This window comes from Chiloscyllium punctatum, chromosome 14, assembly GCF_047496795.1.
Source record: "Chiloscyllium punctatum isolate Juve2018m chromosome 14, sChiPun1.3, whole genome shotgun sequence".
NCBI classification, from domain to species: domain Eukaryota; kingdom Metazoa; phylum Chordata; class Chondrichthyes; order Orectolobiformes; family Hemiscylliidae; genus Chiloscyllium; species Chiloscyllium punctatum.
The window spans coordinates 7598855-7617346 of record NC_092752.1 but is presented as its reverse complement, the minus strand read 5'-3'; the positions used below and the strand labels follow the sequence as shown (position 1 = coordinate 7617346).

The 18492-nt window shown below is 43.5% G+C and overlaps 1 protein-coding gene across 4 annotated transcripts in view; it reads left to right on the top strand.

Moving 5' to 3' along the window:
* Window positions 1-18492, top strand: part of bmpr1ba (bone morphogenetic protein receptor, type IBa) — a 504601-nt gene that overhangs the window by 139709 nt on the left and 346400 nt on the right. For all 4 annotated transcript variants that reach the window (XM_072583837.1, XM_072583834.1, XM_072583835.1 and 1 more), the window contains exon 2: window positions 14950-15035. The gene's annotated coding sequence lies outside the window, so the exon portion shown is untranslated. The remainder of the gene's footprint in view (window positions 1-14949; window positions 15036-18492) is intronic.

Below are 18492 nucleotides of genomic sequence, written 5' to 3'. Positions count from 1 at the left end.
ATACACACTGTGTGAAAAAGTTGCCTCTCAAGTCCCTTTTAAATATTTCCCCTCTCATCTTAAACCTATGCCCTCTAGTTTTGGACTCTCCTATCATGGGGAAAAAAACTTCGGCTATTCACCCTATCCATGCCCCTCATGATTTTATAAACCTCTCTATGATCACCCCTCAGCCTTCAACACTCCAGGGAAAACAGCCCCAGCCTATTCATTCTTCCTTGCACCCACCCTGTCTAGTCCTGTTAGAATTTTATAAATTTCCTTGAGATCCAGCATCATGCTTCTAAACTCAGTGAATAAAATCCAAAACAATTCATACATCAGTCCTGCCATCCCAGGATTCAGTCTGGTAGACCTTTGTTGTATGCCCTTCATAGCCAGAGCATCCTTCCTCAGATAAGGTGAACAAAACTGCGTACAATACTCCAAGGGTGGTCTCACCAAGGTTTATATAGAATTGCAGCAAGACATCCCTGCTCTTGGACTCACATCCTCTTGTTATGGAAGCTAATGTACCATTTGTCTTCTTCTCTGCCTGCTGCACCTGCACGCTTATTTTCAGTGACTGGTGAATGTACACTAGGTCTCCTTTATTAAATGCCAATTGATCTAATTTTTCAGCACAGTCTGAGAAGATTTGGCACGGCCTCACATTTTTCTGCATGCCAGTGACTGTGCTTCTTAAATTCAAGTTTGATCGGCAACGATATTATTTCTCAGGTTGGATTAGGTATCGGGTTTTGGTTGGTCCCTCATATATGACCCTCTCCCTTTTGAGAGGTAACCTGACTAAGATATCATCTGCACATCCATGCATCACATGTATCAGTGTGTCCTGCAGTGATGTCCAACTCAGCCAAGCTTCTGCTAATTTGAGAGCTGCAACAATATCGAAGGTTCCCAGTAATGACAGAGTCTTTTCCTACAGATTAGGCACATTAATACCAGCATTTTTGAAACACTCATCGGATTTGGCAGCATGTGTGGAGAAAGAAAGAGTTAACGTTTCAGCTCAATAACATGGGACTTCCCAATACCAACGTACCGTTCAAATAAAGGAGTGTTTGCATTCCCAGAACTAGCGTAATAAATCAAGCAAGCAGCATATACATAAAATTAAGGAGGAAGGTAATGACAAAATAGCTTCCAGTTTTATATCTCTATTCCCTTGATTCATCTAAATTTAATTATTGCTTTCAAATCATCACCTTAACTACTTTTATTTCCCCACCTTTTATTTTATGTCTTATCAGAGAATCCCTACAGTGTGGAATCAGGCCATTTGACCCATTGATTCCACACCAGACCTTGAAAGAGCATCCTACCCAGACCCACCCCAACCCCCCATTTTCCATGGCTAATCCACTTAGCCTGCATATTCTTGGATACTATGGGTAATTTAGCATGGCTAATCCACCTGACCTGCACATCTTTGGACTGTGGGAGGAAACCCACGCAGGCATGGGGAGAATGTGCAAACTTCACCCAAGGGTGGATTCAAACCCAGCTCCCTGGCATTGTGAGGCAGCAGTGCTAACCACTGAGCCATCATGCCACCCAAGTTTTGTTTGCAGTTGCCATGTTTGTTCCCTCACCTTCATCTCCATTCTCTCTATTTTTAGTAGAAAGTAGAGTAAGAATAAGTAAGAGGGCGATAGTGCTCAGAGAAAGTTCCGCTTACTGCTCAGGGTGGGATTGGGATGGGAGAGCTGATGGAGTGGGACTGTGAACTACTCTGGACAGATACAAGAGGGATGGATAGAGAGAAATATATTGGAGAGCACAAATATTGACATGACCAATTACAGGATAAAGGAATGTAAGGCAACTAAACTGCGATGTGCATTAAACAGAAAAACCCAAAGAACTGCGTAAATTAGAAATCCGCAACACGAAAAGAAATTGCTGGACAAACTCTGCAGGTTTGATAGCATCTGTAGAGAGAGAAACAGTTAACATTTCTGGTCGCATTTTAACCAAGTATCATTGAACCCAAAATGTTAACTCTACTTTCTCTCCAGAGATGCTGCCAGACCTGCTGAGTTTTTCCAGCAATTTCTATTTTTGAGACTGTGATGCCCCATTGTCAGCTGTGATAAAGTGGGAGAAGGTGGGGTAGACAGAAAGGGCAGGGGAGGACAGAAATGGTAACAACCAAGGAGAAGATACCACGAGGGTCAGGCAAGACAGGGTATCCCTCAAACAGTGTGGTGGTGCACAGACTGGACTGTGTGTGTGCAATTGCCCAGAAATATCACCTTCTAAATAAATGATAATCCCATGAATTTGCTGCACAGATTCTTACTCAGGTTTAGAATAATCCTGCCTTTCTACCCCACCCATTCCAAAAGCACAAGTTAATTAATTTCCTTATTAAACTGCATCAGTTCAGAATCCATACCAAATGCAAACAAATAAAAATTATGAGCCACCTCACAGACAATATATAATGGGGATGTGCAAATCAGTCTGTTCCATTGTATCGCAGGAAGTATTCGGCAAAGGGCTAATCAGAGTGTTGGTCATAGGACAAATAACGTGGCTCACCAGCACAGTAGATTTGATTTGGTTTGATTTATTGTTGTCACATGTACCTAGCTACAGTGAAAAGTTTTGTTCTGCATGCAGTAAAACAGATCATACCATACAAAGATCAGAGGTGATTGAACAGAGTGATCAATACAAAGTTACAGCTGCAAGGAAGGTGCACAAAAATTAGAAATCTGAGGTCCATTCAGCAGTCTAATAACAGCCGAGAAGAATCTGTTCTTGAACCTGTTGGTACGTGTGTTTAAGCTTCTGTATCTTCTGCCTGACGGAAGAGGTCGCAAGAGATTATAGTTTGCACAGTTTCCATTGTAAAGTTGACTCAACTATAAAAGTAGAATGATCTTGTGCCGTGAATATAAGTAGGAAATTTCAGGAGCTATGTCCTAGATTGTCTGTCAGGTCAACTCTTTCCTGCACCCATCTGCCCTCTCACTGAGGCGATCGTGGGGGAATAGAGATATACAGTTGGATAGTGTCTCTACAAATACCAAACATTTCAATTCTGGACAGCTGAATAAACAAATACCAGGACAGCGTTCTGACTATTGGCAACAGGAGGAATGCCCTGGAGTTGTGTGATGTAATATAGCTTTTCAAAAAATAGTTGTGACTGCCTCCGTAGAACCAATAACACAGGTGACCTGAGCCATTGCTTCAAATGTAATTTTGTGTGTTTAAAAAATGGAAATTGGCTTTATTTGTGTTTCTAGCAGGAAGAGAATTCTTTAGCATGACTAATTGAGGAGGTAGGATTTGCACTCAAGCAACATTTCAATAGAGAACTCGCCTCCTCCTTCCACCCCCACTGCACCACACCCACTCACTCGGTCTAACCCACTGCTTCACATCAGTCAGAAATCCATAGGACTCATTTCAAGACTTTTATCAGATTGTGCTTTATGTTATAACAAATAGCACATTTACCTCACACAGTGCCTCGTTATACCACTTTGAAGACTTCTGCAAAGGCAGTGTGTAATGATAACTCAAACGTAATGACAGCCAGCGTCACTGGGGAGCTTTTTAATGGAATGATGACAGACTGCTTGACTTCCAGTCTGATGTTGGTGAGAGTTTGAAAACCAGAACTCAGACACAATCCCCTATCTCACTCAACCTTGGTGTTGGATCTGCACCAGGCTGAAATATCTTTGCAGGGGAATTAATAAAGTGCAGCATCAATAATGCGCAGTAATGTGACAGGGGTTCTCAAACCCCAGCACTGGCTCATATTGCATTGGTAATTGTTCAAAAGCCTCCACAAAGTTAGAGCTCTCCGATTTATATTTGATTAGAGTGAAGCTACTGACCAGAGGCTGAACCATGTGAGACCGGCCCTCAGTCAATGCCAATGTGTGGCAGGTAGGGATCCTGGTGGATGCTCTCCTTGGCTGCACAGTCTGTTGGACATGCATATAGAGTCACAGCGTCATAGAGATGTACAGTACAGAAACAGACTTTTTGGTACAATCTTCAATGCCTACCAGATATCCTTAATAAATCTAGCCCCATTTTCCAACAGTTGGCCCATATTCCTCTCAACCCTTTCTATTCATATACCCATCCAGATGTCTTTTAAATGTTGTAACTGTACCAGCCTCTACTGGCAACTCATTCCTACCTGCACCACTCTCTGCGTGAAAAAGTTACTCCTGAGATCCCTTTTAAATCTTTCCCCTCTCACCATAAACCTATGCCCTCTAGTTCTGGACTCCTCCACCCCAGGGAAAAGACCTTGCCTATTTATCCTATCCATACCCCTCATGATTTTATAAACCTCTATACGGTCACCCCTCATGTCCCAATGCTGTAGGGAAAGCAACTCCAGCCTATTCAGCCTCTCCCTTTAGCTCAAACCCATCTACAGACAGTTCTTGCACCACATCTTGGAAGAACATATCGGAAAGATTTCTCAGATGAGACATGGGTTAAAAGGGCTAAGGGTGGAAGTATGTAGAGAATTAAGCAGTGGCTTAGATTATATTAGATTAGATTACTTACAGTGTGGAAACAGGCCCTTCGGCCCAACAAGTCCACACCGACCCGCCGAAGCGTATACCACCCAAACCCATACTCCTACATTTACCCCTTCACCTAACACTATGGGCAATTTTAGCATGGCCAATTCACCTGACCTGCACATTTTTGGATTGTGGGAGGAAACCGGAGCACCCGGAGGAAACCCACGCAGACACGGGGAGAACATGCAAATTCCACACAGAGAGTCGCCTGAGGCGGGAAAAGATATTAGTAGAAAGGATATTGATTATTAAAATTATATAGCAAGAAAGCATTTCCAAAAGTATCCAGAACAAAGGTTATAACCTTAAAAGTGGAGGCAGTCCATTCAGGGGTGCCATCAAGAACTGTTTCTTCATACACACCTGCATACATCTGGACATATGAATAAGGAGCAGGAGTAGGCTACTTAGCCCCATGATCTTATTCTACCTTTTTAAAAATCATGGCTAATCTGATTATAGTCTTGACTTCACTTTCCTCCTTTGAATCCCATGCTTATCAATAATCTCGAGATTAGAGTGGTGCTGGAAAAGCACAGCAGGTCAGGCAGCATCCGAGGAGCAGGAAAATCGTCGTTTCGGGCAAAAGCCCTCCATCAGGAATCTTAACTCTAATCTCCAGCATCTGCAGTGCCCACTTTTGCCTAATCAATAATCTGTCTAGCTCTATCATAAAAAAATCCAACAACTCTGTCTCCACAAATTCATGACCCTCTGCAGGAAGAGATTTCCCCTCATTTAAAAGGCATTTGGATGGGTGTATGAATAGGAAAGGTTTGGAGGGGTATGGGCCAGGTGCTGGCAGGTGGGACCAGATTGGGTTGGGATATCTGGTTGGCATGGACGGGTTGGACTGAAGGGTCTGTTTCCATGTTGTACATCTCTATGAGTCTATGACTAATTTTTGTTTTAAATGGGAAATCCCTGGTTTTGACAATTTCCCCTGGTTCAAGCCTCTCCTAAAGGGGAAAGATCATTTCAGTACCCTCCTAGTAGGTCCCTTTCGAATGTTGCTCATTTTAGTAAGATCACACTCATTCTTTCAAACTGCAATGGATACAGGCATAGCCAATCTAGTCTTTTCTCATAAGGCAACTGTTCCAACCCAGGAATCAGTTGGTTGAACCTTTTATGAACTACTTTTAATGTTGAAAATCACACAACACCAGGTTATAGTCCAACAGGTTTATTTGGAAGCACTAGCTTTCAGAGCACCGCTCCTTCATCAGGTAGCTACCTGATGAAGAAGCAGCACTCTGAAAACTTTTACTTCCAGTTAAACCTGTTGGACTATAACCTGGTGTGGTGTGATTTTTAACTTTGCCCACCCCAGTCCAATACCAGCACCTCCACATCATATTTTTAATATGATTATGTTGTTTCTTAAGAGGTGAAACTGCACACAGTACTATTGAGGTGGTCTCGCTGGTGCCCTGTACAACTGTGGCAAAACATACTCACTGTTATATTCCAGATCCCTTGCATGAAACAACAATTCATCTGCCTTCTCCTTGTTTGCTGTTGTATCCAATGATTCATGTCTTTTCTGCAGCTTTCAGGCAGCATCACATTTCTGTTGTGGCTTGCAAACTCTATTGGCAGAGAGAATAGTCTTTAATAATTAAACAGAAGATGGTCTGTAATTAATGACAATGAAGGGATCTTTAACTCTGTGAGCCAGAATACTCACGGATTTGAATTAAAATATTGAAAGGGCTAATTCTTCAAGATCTTTTTGGTGAGACATTTGGTCTCAGAGCACACGTGATTTTGCACTTTGCTAGTCAATCCACAACCAAACGCATTTTCCTATCTAACCTCATGTCATGCTTTCCACAGGAACCGTTCCCTCTGTGACACCCAACACCTCTTCATTGACCTTGCCCCACCAGTCCCTCCCCACCACCCCATGGCACCTTCCCATCCAATTACAGAAGATGTATCACTACCCTTTTACTGCTTCTCTGTCGAAAGCCCCAACCACAGCTTCCAGATGAAGCAACGATTTACCTGTACTTGTTTCAACTGGTCTGTTACATTTGCCTCTCACAGTGTGGTCTCCTCTACTTTGGAGAAACCAAGTGTAGATTGAGTGTCTGCTTTCCACAACACTCTGCTCTGTCCCACAATAATGATCCCAAGTTTCCACTTGCTTGCCACTTCAGTGAACCACCTTGCTGTATCGTCCTAACGTTTCTCTCTTCGGTGTTCTGTCGTGAAGCCCAACACCAGCTGAAGGAATATCACCTCATTTTCCGCTTAGGCATTTCACAGCTTTCAGGATTCCATGATGTGGAGGTGCCAAAGTTGGACTGTGATGGACAAGATCAGAAGTCATATGACACCAGGTTATAGTCCCACAGGTTTATTTGACATCGCAAGCATTCGGAGCACTGCTCTGCAGCGACTTCACCTGACGAAGGAGCAGTGCTCTGAAAGCTTGTGATGTCAAATAAACCTGTTCGATTATAACCTGGTGTTGTGTGACTTCTGACTTTCAGGATTCGATACTGAGTTCAACAATTTCAGACCATTATTTCTGCCCTTTATTTTGATTACATCTTTGCCCCCATATTTGCTTTTAACAGATCTGACTTATTTTCTGTTATTAACATTCAGCATTAACACCTGTCTTCTTCTATATCTCTTGTCTGTCACCATTAGCACTCCCTTTGCCTTCTGCTCTGGTCACCTTTACCATCTATTCCACTTGCTCATCCTTCCCCCCTTTCTCAATAGCAGACATACTATCACTTTTCTAGATTCCTTCAGCTCCAAAGAAGGATCACTAAGATTTGAAATGTTAACTGTTTCTCTCTCTCCACAGAAGCTGTCAGACCTGCTGAGTTTTCCTAGCACTTGCTGTAATGGTAAGAGCTGGGTTTATTGGCCTGATGATTGGATCTATAGGTCTACCTTTACATAATGGGAGATCCTCTGGGAAAGTAACTCAGTCTAAAATGTTGTCAAAATGCTGATGAACAATAGTGGCACAATCATCCGCTTAGTGTTCACCCTTGTTTTTTCTGTGGCCATAGAGATCATTGTTGGGATAATGTCAGACTGTATCCTTTGTTCACTTTGATTCTCCCAATTCTCTTGTGTGAAAGACTACAATGGAGGAGCAGTCCTCGTAATCATCTATGGTTATTGGTTAAAGGAACACCATGAGCAGTCACTTGCTAACACAGAACTTGGATATTGCAGGAAAAGGAGATACATTATTCAAGCTTTTCAACTTGCATTCATTTGTACAAAGGCAAGAATTTCAAACTTTCCAATGACCATCATTACAGGTGAAAAGAGTTCTGATTGATTGGCATGTTGACTCTGATTGGCTGGATTTTGCATGGGAATTTGGCACTCGTGTATTTGTTCTGATGAGTGCACAATAAGAAGCCCCAGTGATGTAGCCCTCTCTCAGCCATGAACAGTGTGATCTTGTGGGATCTAATTCCAACTGATAATTTTTCTGGCCTTGAAAGCTCATTTAAGATACTGTTTTGTAAATTTGCCAGGCAAGACTCAATCTGCAGCAAGTGAAGCAAATTATGACTAATGACTAATGAGATCAGAAAAATGCAATCCCTGTTATGTTATTTGTTCGTCCAATGAGACTCTTGTGAGTAGCATTCATCCCTTGTCCAGCCATTCCAAGCCGTGAATCCTCCCTTGCTGACATGAACTACCATCACTAGTCGACTTGAAAGAATTTCTGCAATAACAATAAATGGTGATTTGTGATGTCTTTCTTCATGTGGTTTGACACCACATCACGAGTTTGGTGGTTGAGGAGAAGGCAAGAACTGACTTTGGGCTTATGCTTCAATGTAATATGACTTGTTGTCCATTAATATGTAGGACAACAAACTTTCTATTAACCGGCACTATGGGACCAGGAGTGTGCCTGTTGATCAGATATTTCGGTTGATCATGAGGTCCACATAATCAATGTAAAAACACACACTCAGTAATAGAAACATAATGCAGGGGCTATACAAATCATTGCTGCACTTTATTTACAGCATAAATCACTTCAGTAAGAATGCAACTTTGCCTTAAATAAGACTTACAGGCAAACAACCTTCTCATTTGCACTCTCAGCTGACTATGTGGAGATCGCAAAAATAGAGTAAACTTCTGGTGCTTGAAGGAAATACTTTTTGCTGATTTATTGACAGGGCCAGTTCATAAGGTAGGAGAAAGTGGACACTGCAAATGCTGGAAATCAGAGTCAAAGGAGTGGTGCTGGAAAAGCACAACAGGTCAGGCAGCATCTGAGGAGCAGGAGAATCAACGTTTCGAACATAAGCTCTTTATCAGGAATGTGTGGGGAGGCCCAAGGAGGGTGAGAGATAAATGGACGAGGGGTGGCGCTGGGGGAATGTAGCTAGGAATACGATAGATAGATGAAGATGGGGTGGGGGTGATGGTGATAGGTTGGAGCGGAGGGTGGAGCGGATAGGTTGGAAGGAAAATTGACAGGTAAGACAGTTCAAGAGAGTGGTGCTGAATTGGAGGGTTGGATCTGGGATATGGTTGGGGAGGGGAGGTGAGGAAACTGGTGAAATTGGCATTGATTCGTGTGGTTGGAGGGTCCCAAGGTGGAAGATGAGGCATTCTTCCTCAAGATTTCGGATGGCTTGGGTTTGGGGGGTGGAGGAGGCCCAGGCATGTCCATGGCAGACTGGGAGGGGGTGTTGAAGTGTTCAGCCACAGGGCGGTGGTGTTGTCTGGTGCGTGTGTCCTAGAGATGTTCCCTGAAATGTTCCATGAGTTGGTGTCCTGGATCCCCAATGTAGAGGAGACAACATCGAGAGCAACGGACACAGTAGATGAGGTGTTTGGATGTGCAGGAAAATCTTTGCCTGATGTGGAAGGATCCTTTGGGACCTTGGATGGAAGTGAGGGGAGAGGTGTGGGCGCAGGTTTTACACCTCTTGCGATATCAAGGGAAGATGCCGGAAACAGAGGGTGGGTTGGTGGGGGGCGTGGACCTAATGGGGGGCTGGTCTCTGCGGAATGCTGAAAGGGGTGGGGAGGGAAATATATATCTGGTGTTGGAGTCTGACTGTAGGTGGTGAAATGTCAGAGGATGATGTGTTGCATCCAGAGATTGGTGGGAAGGTTCATAAGGTGCTGGTTCAAACAAAGTATTCTGCACTCCGAGACACGATACTCATGCTCTGACTTATAGTTTCATTAGGTAAGGCCAAATCTACCTTCTTACTGTATTCATGTTCATGTGCTCTTGTGAGTCTACCTGTCTTACCTCACACTCACATGTCTAACCTATCCTGTTCTATTCTAAATCCACACTGTGCTATTTATGTTTAGTGAGGAGTAGTCCCAAGGCATCGTCTCGAGGTTGCTCCGGGATCCTAAACCCATACAAAATACAGTGGACTGCCTTAAGGTGCTAAATACAATCCTTACTGTCAGATGGTACATCCCCAAAAATGGTGAGGTAACCGTGATTGAGATTTCTTGAATTCACATAGAAGTCACAAATTTCACGAGCAGAAAGTGCATTTTTCTAAGCTGCTACAACCCAATACCAAGCTCGCTGTTCTTAAATTAGGTTTCAAGGCCAGAAATATTGCCATGAGTTCAGAATACATCACTCAAGGTCTTAGAGTCAGCACAGTGACTGTTTGTACTGGATTAGTGGTGCTGGAAGAGCACAGCAGTTCAGACAGCATCCAACGAGCAGCGAAATCGACATTTCGGGCAAAAGCCCTTCATCAGGAATAAGGGCTTTTGCCCGAAATGTCCATTTCGCTGCTTGTTGGATGCTGCCTGAACTGCTGTGCTCTTCCAGCACCACTAATCCAGTATTTGCTTTCCAGCATCTGCAGTCATTGTTTTTACCACAGTGACTGTTTGACAGAACCATGACTGGCCCAATGCTCTCCCTGTGAGCAGCTAACACTCGGACATGGATTAAGGCTAATCTTCCTTTTCGTTCTGAACAAGGGACATGAAGCTCATATGAAAAGCTCAGGCTATACTGTACAATGCTTGCTACCTAAGCAAATCTCCATGCTCAGCAACACATTGGAAACCTGAAATAAGACGAAAAAAATATATTTCACAAGTTAGACAGTATGTGTGCAGAAAATGGAGAAGTTGGTGTTTTGGGTTTGTATGCTTTGGCATTTCACAGTAATCCTTTTGGGTTATTTATAGAGCTGATGGAAATTCAGGAGGGGGAATGAAATGCCAGAGCACTGCGCTGGCACCGTGGGTGAGATGGCGCGGCATTCAATCCCTGCTCAGTGAGGAGTTAGCTGCCGGCAGGTGTGTTAGCAAACCACAGGAAATTACTTTCAAGGGATAGATATTGGCATCAAAAATGAAGGAGTTAACTGCAGCAGAAAGAGAAATCAGAGTAAACTTCCTAGACCTATAACATGTAGAATGTGCAGCAAAGGGCATAGGGGCTTGGGGCAGCAGTAGGACATGTTACTCTTCAAATAGGATCTGCTGTTCAACTACAATCAGAACATTGTTAATCTTCTGCCCACGTTCCACCATGGTCCCTAATATCGTGAAGGTTCTCTGGACTGACAACTGGGATGAGAGGATGTACTGGTGAGGAGCAATCAAGTGGTCTGTTTTCCCAGAGTTCAGAAGAATGAGAGGTGATCCAACTGAATCCTATAAATTCTTGGAGAGCTTCACAGAGCAGATACTGGGAGGGAGGGTGCTTCCTTTGAAAAAAACTAGAACTCAGGGCCATAGTCATAGAATAAGTGATTGATTCTCTACCATAAATTCTCGATCATAGGGCCATAAGACATAGGAGAAGAAGAAGGCCATTCAGCCCATTGTATCTGTTTTGCCATTCAATGGGATCATGGCTGATCTGATAATCCTCAACCCCATTTTTCTACCATTTCCCCATAATCCTTGAGTCTCTTCCTGTTTAAAAATCTGTCTATCTCAGCCTTGAATTTGCTTAATGACCTAACCTCAACAGCTCTCTGTGGTAAAGTATTCCACAGATTCGCTAATCTGTGTGAGAAAATATTCCTCCTCATGTCCGTTTCTTGGCCTAGCTTGATGGCCTCCCAGCCCAGCTTGGCATCTTCTCAGCCTGGCATGATGGTCCCTTGGCAGCCCAAAGTGGTCTTTTGGCCTCAGGATGGATTTCTGGCCTTGACGCGATTCCAGAGCAGTCTCAAGGCCTCGAGATGAAACCTATCACAGACTGGAGCCAAGGCCCAGTGTGGACTGGAGAGAGGGCCCAGGGTGGACTGGACAGAAGTCCAGTATGGACTGGAGCCAAGGCCCAGCATGGTCTGGACTCAAGGCTCATCGTAGACTGGAGTCAAGGCCCAGTGTAGATTGGAGCCAAGGCTTAGCGTGGACTAGAGTCAAGGCCTTGGGTGGACTGGAGAGAAGGCCCAGCATAGTCTGGAGCCATGGCCAGTGTAGACTGGAGTCAATACCCAGCATAGACTGGAGCCATGGCCCAGCGTGGTCTGGAGCTAAGGCTCAGTGTAGACTGGAGCCAAGGCCCTGTGTAGGCTGGAGTCAAGGCCCTGTGTAGGCTGGAGTCAAGGCCCTGTGTAGGCTGGAGTCAAGGCCCTGTGTAGGCTGGAGTCAAGGCCCTGTGTAGGCTGGAGTCAAGGCCCAGTGTAGACTGGAGCCAAGGCCCAGCATAAACTGGAGCCAAGGCCCAGCATGGTCTGGAACCAAGGCTCAGCATTAACTGGAGCCAAGGCCCAGCACAGTATGGAGCCAATGCCCAGAATGGACTAGACCCAAGACCCAGTGTGGACTGGAGGCTACATGTCAGCATGGACTGGGTTGGAAGTATTGTTGTTTTGAATTTTTTATTTCTCTATTTTCTCATTTATTCCTACTATCTGTAATGCTGGAGTTTTTATTTCTGTATTTTTCCATTTTCTTTTCCTAACAACTTGTACTATCTGTACCCAGGTACCTTGTGCCTAAGGTAGTGCTGTATGTGGTAACTTGTAAACTTTCAGTGTGCTCATTTGAGTACATGTGACAACAAAGCTAATTCATTCCTTAGATAGGCTTTCTGTTATTCTGCGATGATGCCATCTGGTCCTGGACTCTCTCCCAAGAGGAAACATCTCCAGGGAGAGGTAGACACTCAGCCATTGAGCATGTTGAAGACACAGTCAATAGATTATTGGATACTTTGGAAGTCAAGGGATATGAACTGAAGTGACTTGGTTCAACTGGTGCTTCCAGTTTTAGTATTCCATGCAGGCTTTCTCTACTTCACATCATCTCATCCTTTAGGCCCAGCCTTCTATCACTTTTTCTATTACTTACTCATTGAGCTTCACTGAACCCATCTCTTACCAACTCCTAGAATTCATCAATGGATTGAAAAAGAATGTTACTTAACAAATACAGTTGACAACACCAATATATGACAATTGACTCAGCTGTTTTGGCCCTTATCTCCCCCTTTGGCTCTTTGCTTTTCCAACTAGCCAGAGGTCATCAGATGCCTTCCTGTTTTTGTAAAGAAACATATGCTTCTAGTTTCATGCCTGTCACATCCATATAGTGTACTAAATAAATAATAACTCTTCCATAATTCATACTTACAAACTAGTTGAAATGCTTTGCTGTAAAGTTAAATGTGCACTTGTAAGCTAGTGTGATCCATATGCAAAAATCTATGGAAGGTAAACAGTTGGTAAATAAATTGAAATAAGAAGGGTGGATATGAGAACTCCCAACTGCTAGGAATTACTTTCTTGGCATTAAAAGATGAAGGGCAAATCAACTTACTAGAAAAAAAATTATGCTGTAAGGCAAATAGATTTTGGACCAGTTTGTAGGCACATGGAGACTCGTAATACGTACAAAGGTCACGAGAAGGAATTATCTTTCCACAGCAGGATGAAGTTAGAAATCACACAACACCAGGTTATAATCCAACAGGTTGATTTGAAAGTACAAGCTTTTGGAGCACTGCTGCTTCTTCATCAGGTCGCTAGTGGGACAGGATCATAGGACACAGAATTTATAGTAAAATATCAAAGTGGCGTACAAGCCAAGATTGCTGTTAAGTCATTAATCACTTAGAAAGGGGATGCAGATCTCAGGTTGATTAATATGTAACTTCCAGAATTTCTTTCAAGTCACAGCCCCACTAGCTACCTGATGAAGGAGCAGTGTACTTTCAAATAAACCTATTAGCTTAGATTACTTACAGTGTGAGAAACAGGCCCTTCAGCCCAACAAGTCCACACCGACCCTCTGAAGAGTAACCCATTCCCCCACATTTACTCCTTCACCTAACACTACGGGCAACTTAGCACTGTCAATTCACCTAAACTGCACATCTTTGGACTGTGGGAGGAAACCTGCGCAGACACGAGGAGAATGTGCAAACTCCACACAGACAGTTGCCCGAGGCGGGAATTGAACACCGGCATGTCCACATCACGATGGGGTCTGAGGTGACACATTGAAGTTTTGGGCTGTGCATTGCACCATTTTAATTCTCTTCACACTGACCAACAGAAAGTGTTGGCGTGGAGTGGGCACCGGGGTTGGAGGTTGGAGGAACTGGAGCTTTCTTGAAGAGCATTGCAGTGGCAATGCCTCTTCATTAAGAACAACTTGCAACTTAATGCCAAACCAGAAAGATTGTAAAGCATAAGATCTAAATTTACTTTAGATGTGACTAACAGCAAAGTCATGAAGTGGAGGTACTGGTGTTGGACTGGGTGGACAAAGTTAAAAATCATACAACACCAGGTTATAGTCCAACAGGTTTATTTGGAAGCACTAGCTTTCAGGACAGGTACCTGATGAAGGAGCAACACTTCAAAAGCTTGTGCTTCCAAATAAACCTGTCGGACTATAACCTGGTGTTGTATGATTTTTAACCAAAAGCAAAGTGACATTTCTTCACTCACTGCAAAATATCTCACCCTTAACCACAAGCTGTTAAAGATCAAACAGGACTGCATAATTTTAATTGTACTGCAGTGCGTATTCGAGCAGGGAGACTGGTGGATAATTTCTAATCAGTCATCTCATTAACATTAAATCCTGCCATGCTTCATGAATCTGTTTCAGAGCAGCTTGAGTATGACCTTGTTGTCAAGGAACAATGGTACAAATATTTGAGGTTTACTCTGAGTACAGAGACAATGATGTTTACAGAATGACCTTTCACAACTGCTGAACAATAGTGGTTCATTCACACTAGTCCTGCATTACCTGTGGGTAAGCTGTACTGCTGGCTCGTGTCCCAGAAAGGTGACCAGTGTGGAAGAAAAATGTTGAGCTACAGGTGAAGACAGTTGTGTTGAGAAGTACGATATGGATACTTGCACTTTATCTTACACTCACACATATTTCTTGTTTTGTACAGAAACTACTGTGACTGAAATTGGCTAAACTCGCAAGTGGAGGGAAAGCGATTTCAGTTGTATGCATCGAGAAAGCAAGATATATCAGGTAAGGATTTAGTTTGGAGTGAGCAAGTGCAGAATTCAGTGAGAGTATTTGCTTTGTAGCATTGTGATTTTTATTTTGCTTCAGTCTTCTGGGTTAAAAGTGTGATAACGGCATTGCTGCACTAGAGTTTTGTTTGCCGAAGGTCAGTGGATAGAATTGAACACCAAGTTGCATTCCCTAGCGCCTTCTGTCTAGCGAAATATCCTGGGGCCCTTTGCCAACCTGAATGTGTCATGACACACAAAAAGATATTTGGACAGGTGACCGAAAGCTTGGCCAAGGACTTGGTTTGAAGGAGAGAGAGAAAGGCAGACGGATTCAGGGAGAGAACCGGAGGACTATGCAGCAGCATACGCAGATCCTGAAGTTTATCTTCATTAGCTTGGGTTCAGCAGAGTATTATGCAAAAATCTCTCTCCGCATATTAAATGAGAGATGAAAGGTCTGTGACCAAGGAACTTGACCGTGGTTTGGGTGAAAGCTTATTCACTAAAACCAGCCTTTGCTTTTCCATCTTACAGTCTGTTCATCATGCTGATGTTTCGAAACATGAACATGTTCCTTGCATTTTAATTCCCTGAATGTGCAAATGTTCTGCATTTATTGGAATAACAAAGGAATTGTCTGAACCACTGATGCGTGTCCTGATTGGAACATTATGTTTCTAGGAGCCTCAAAGCGAAACAGACCCAGACTTTAGCAATCGCCAATCCAAAATACTCCAGTCAAGTCTGAACTGACCTGATGCTGCAGGAAATTATTACTTTTCTTGCGACTTTAAAAGGAGATAACCACACCTATGAAAAGATCTGCCGCCCAGTACCTGCTAATTGAAGGATAGTATTACTTTTGCAGTTGTCATTAAGTTATTTTGATGTCAATGTGAGCTGGTCCTGTTTTCTTGAATACAGGCAGTATTATTGTTCAGCTCATAAATTAAGAATCATATCTGAGGAGAAGCAGAATGAGGCAAATTCTCATTGTCCATAATCCATTGAAAACTGGGATGCTTGTTCATGCAGAGGTCAATGTTGAAACATTTGTTTCAGACTCTAGGTCCTGTGTTGTAGCCATGACGTGGAGGTTCCTGTGTTGGACCGGGGTGTACCAAGTCAGAAGTCACATGACACCAGGTTATAGGTCAGCAGGTTTATTTGAAATCACAAGCTTCGGAGTGCTGCTCCAGAGTGATTTCACCTGACCAAGGGGCAGTGCTCCAAAATTTTAAATAAACCTGTTGAACTATAGCCGGGTGGCGTGTGACTTCTGACTTTCAGGATTCAGTGCTAGGGAAACTCAACAGGTCTGACAGCTTCTGTGGAGAGAGAAACAGAGTTAACTTTTCAAGTCCAGTGATCCTTCTTTTGAGCTGAAGGAATCTGGAAAAGTGATAGTCTGTCTGCCTATGAGAAAGTGGGGGAGGGGTGGTGGGGGGGAAGGATGAGCAAGTGGAATGTATGGTATAGGTGACCAGAGCAGAAGGCAAAGGGAGTGCTAATGGTGACAGAGAAGAGATATAGAAGAAATCCAGGTGTTAATGCTGAACGTTAATAGCAGAAATAGGTCAGATCTGTTGAAAGCAAAAATGGGGGCAAAGGTGTAATCAAAATAAAGGGCAGAAATAATGGTCTGAAATTTTGAACTCAATGTTGAAAGTCAGAAGTCACACAACACCAGGTTATAGTCCGACAGGTTTATTTGAAATTTCAAACTTTTGTCAGGTGAAAGGGCTCTAAAAGCTTGTGATTTCAAATAAACCTGTTGGACGATAACCTGGTGCCGTATGACTTGTGAACCTGGGTTGGAATAATTGGTTTCCTTTCGAGTTAAGTTTTTACACACATTGCATTCTTCTAGATTTTTGTTTACCTGGGATGCGGGCATCACTTGCAAGGTCAGCATTTGTTGCTCGATCTGCCCTCAAACTGAGTGACCTTTGTGGTGCTTTCAGAGTTAACTATATTACAGTAATACATGTAGGCCAGACTGGGTAAGAATGGCAGACTTCTTTCTCAAAAGGATGTTGTATCTTTTTTGTGTCAGTTCTTGAGCCAAATTGAACAACTTCACATTTCCCGCGTTATACTCCATCTGTTGTATTTTTGCCCACTCATGTAATTTACTCGTATCAAAATGCAATAATATGGAACAAGAATGACAGACGCGGGAGAGCTGAAATGGACACAGAAATTATTGGTGAACTATGTTCTGAGGAAGAGTCATTGGATGCGAAACATTAACTCTGATTTCTGCCCACAGATGCTACTGAGTTTCACCAACAAGTTGTATTTTTATGTCAGTCTGCGGCTTTATTGTGTCATCTTTACAACGTACTTCCTTATCTACCTTGGGGACATCTGCCATGGTGCTTTCAACCCTCTCATCAGAGTCACTGATATGAATTGGAAAATGTTGAGGGCCCAGCATTGACCTGCTCATCCCAAGGAGTGGCATAGTGGCTGACACTGCTGCCTCACAGCACCAGGGACCCAGGTTTGATTCTACCCTTGGGCGAGTGTCTGTGTGGCGATCCCTGTGTCTGTGTGGGCTTCTGCCAGGTGCTCTGGTATCATCCCACAGTCCAAAGATGTGCAGGTTGAGGGATTGGCCATGGGAAATGCAGGGTTACAGGGAAAGGTCTGGGTGGGATGCTCTTTGGAGGGTCAGTGTGGATTTGTTGGACCAAAAAGCCTGTTCCACACTGTGGGGATTCTATTCTGACAATCTGAAAAGGACTCATTGTCGTAGATGAAGGCCATTTGGGTCAAAGTCCGTGCTGTATCATTTGGGACCAATCATTTACCTTGTCCCCTTATCCTTTAATCATCCAACATCTTCTGGAATGCCCCAGTTGATCCTGCCTCCACCACACTTCCAAGCAGTGCACGCCACACCCTAACTACTCACTGAGTGAGAAAGGTTTTTCTCACATCACCCTTGCTTCATTTGCATATTCCTTTAAATCCATGCCCCCTCATTCTTTCTCATCTTTTAGTTGTGGACAGCTTCTCTGTCCAGGCTGCTGCTGATTTTGACAGCCTGTCTCTGATTTGCTCTCCGCTGTCTTCTCTGCAAGAGGAACAGACCAATTCCTTCAATCTATCCTCTTCAGTCCTTTGCATGCCCTCTGTTTTCTGCCAGCCTAACCTTCTATCCCTGCTAGTATGTTACCCTGAATACCATGAGCTCAGACCTTGCATGATAACCTTTTCTATGGAATCTTTCCAACCGCTTTGGAACTTCCAAGTGCAGTACATCAGCGGATTTCCCTTGATCCACAGCAAATGCTATTTCTTCGAAGCATGTCAATAAATTAAGTAGACAAGGTATTTTCCCAGAGGTGGGGGAGTCCAGAACTAGAGGGCATAGATTTAGGGTGAGAGGGGAAAGATATAAAAGGGACCTAAGGGGCAACTTTTTCACACAGAGTGTGGTGCGTGTATGGAATGAGCTGCCA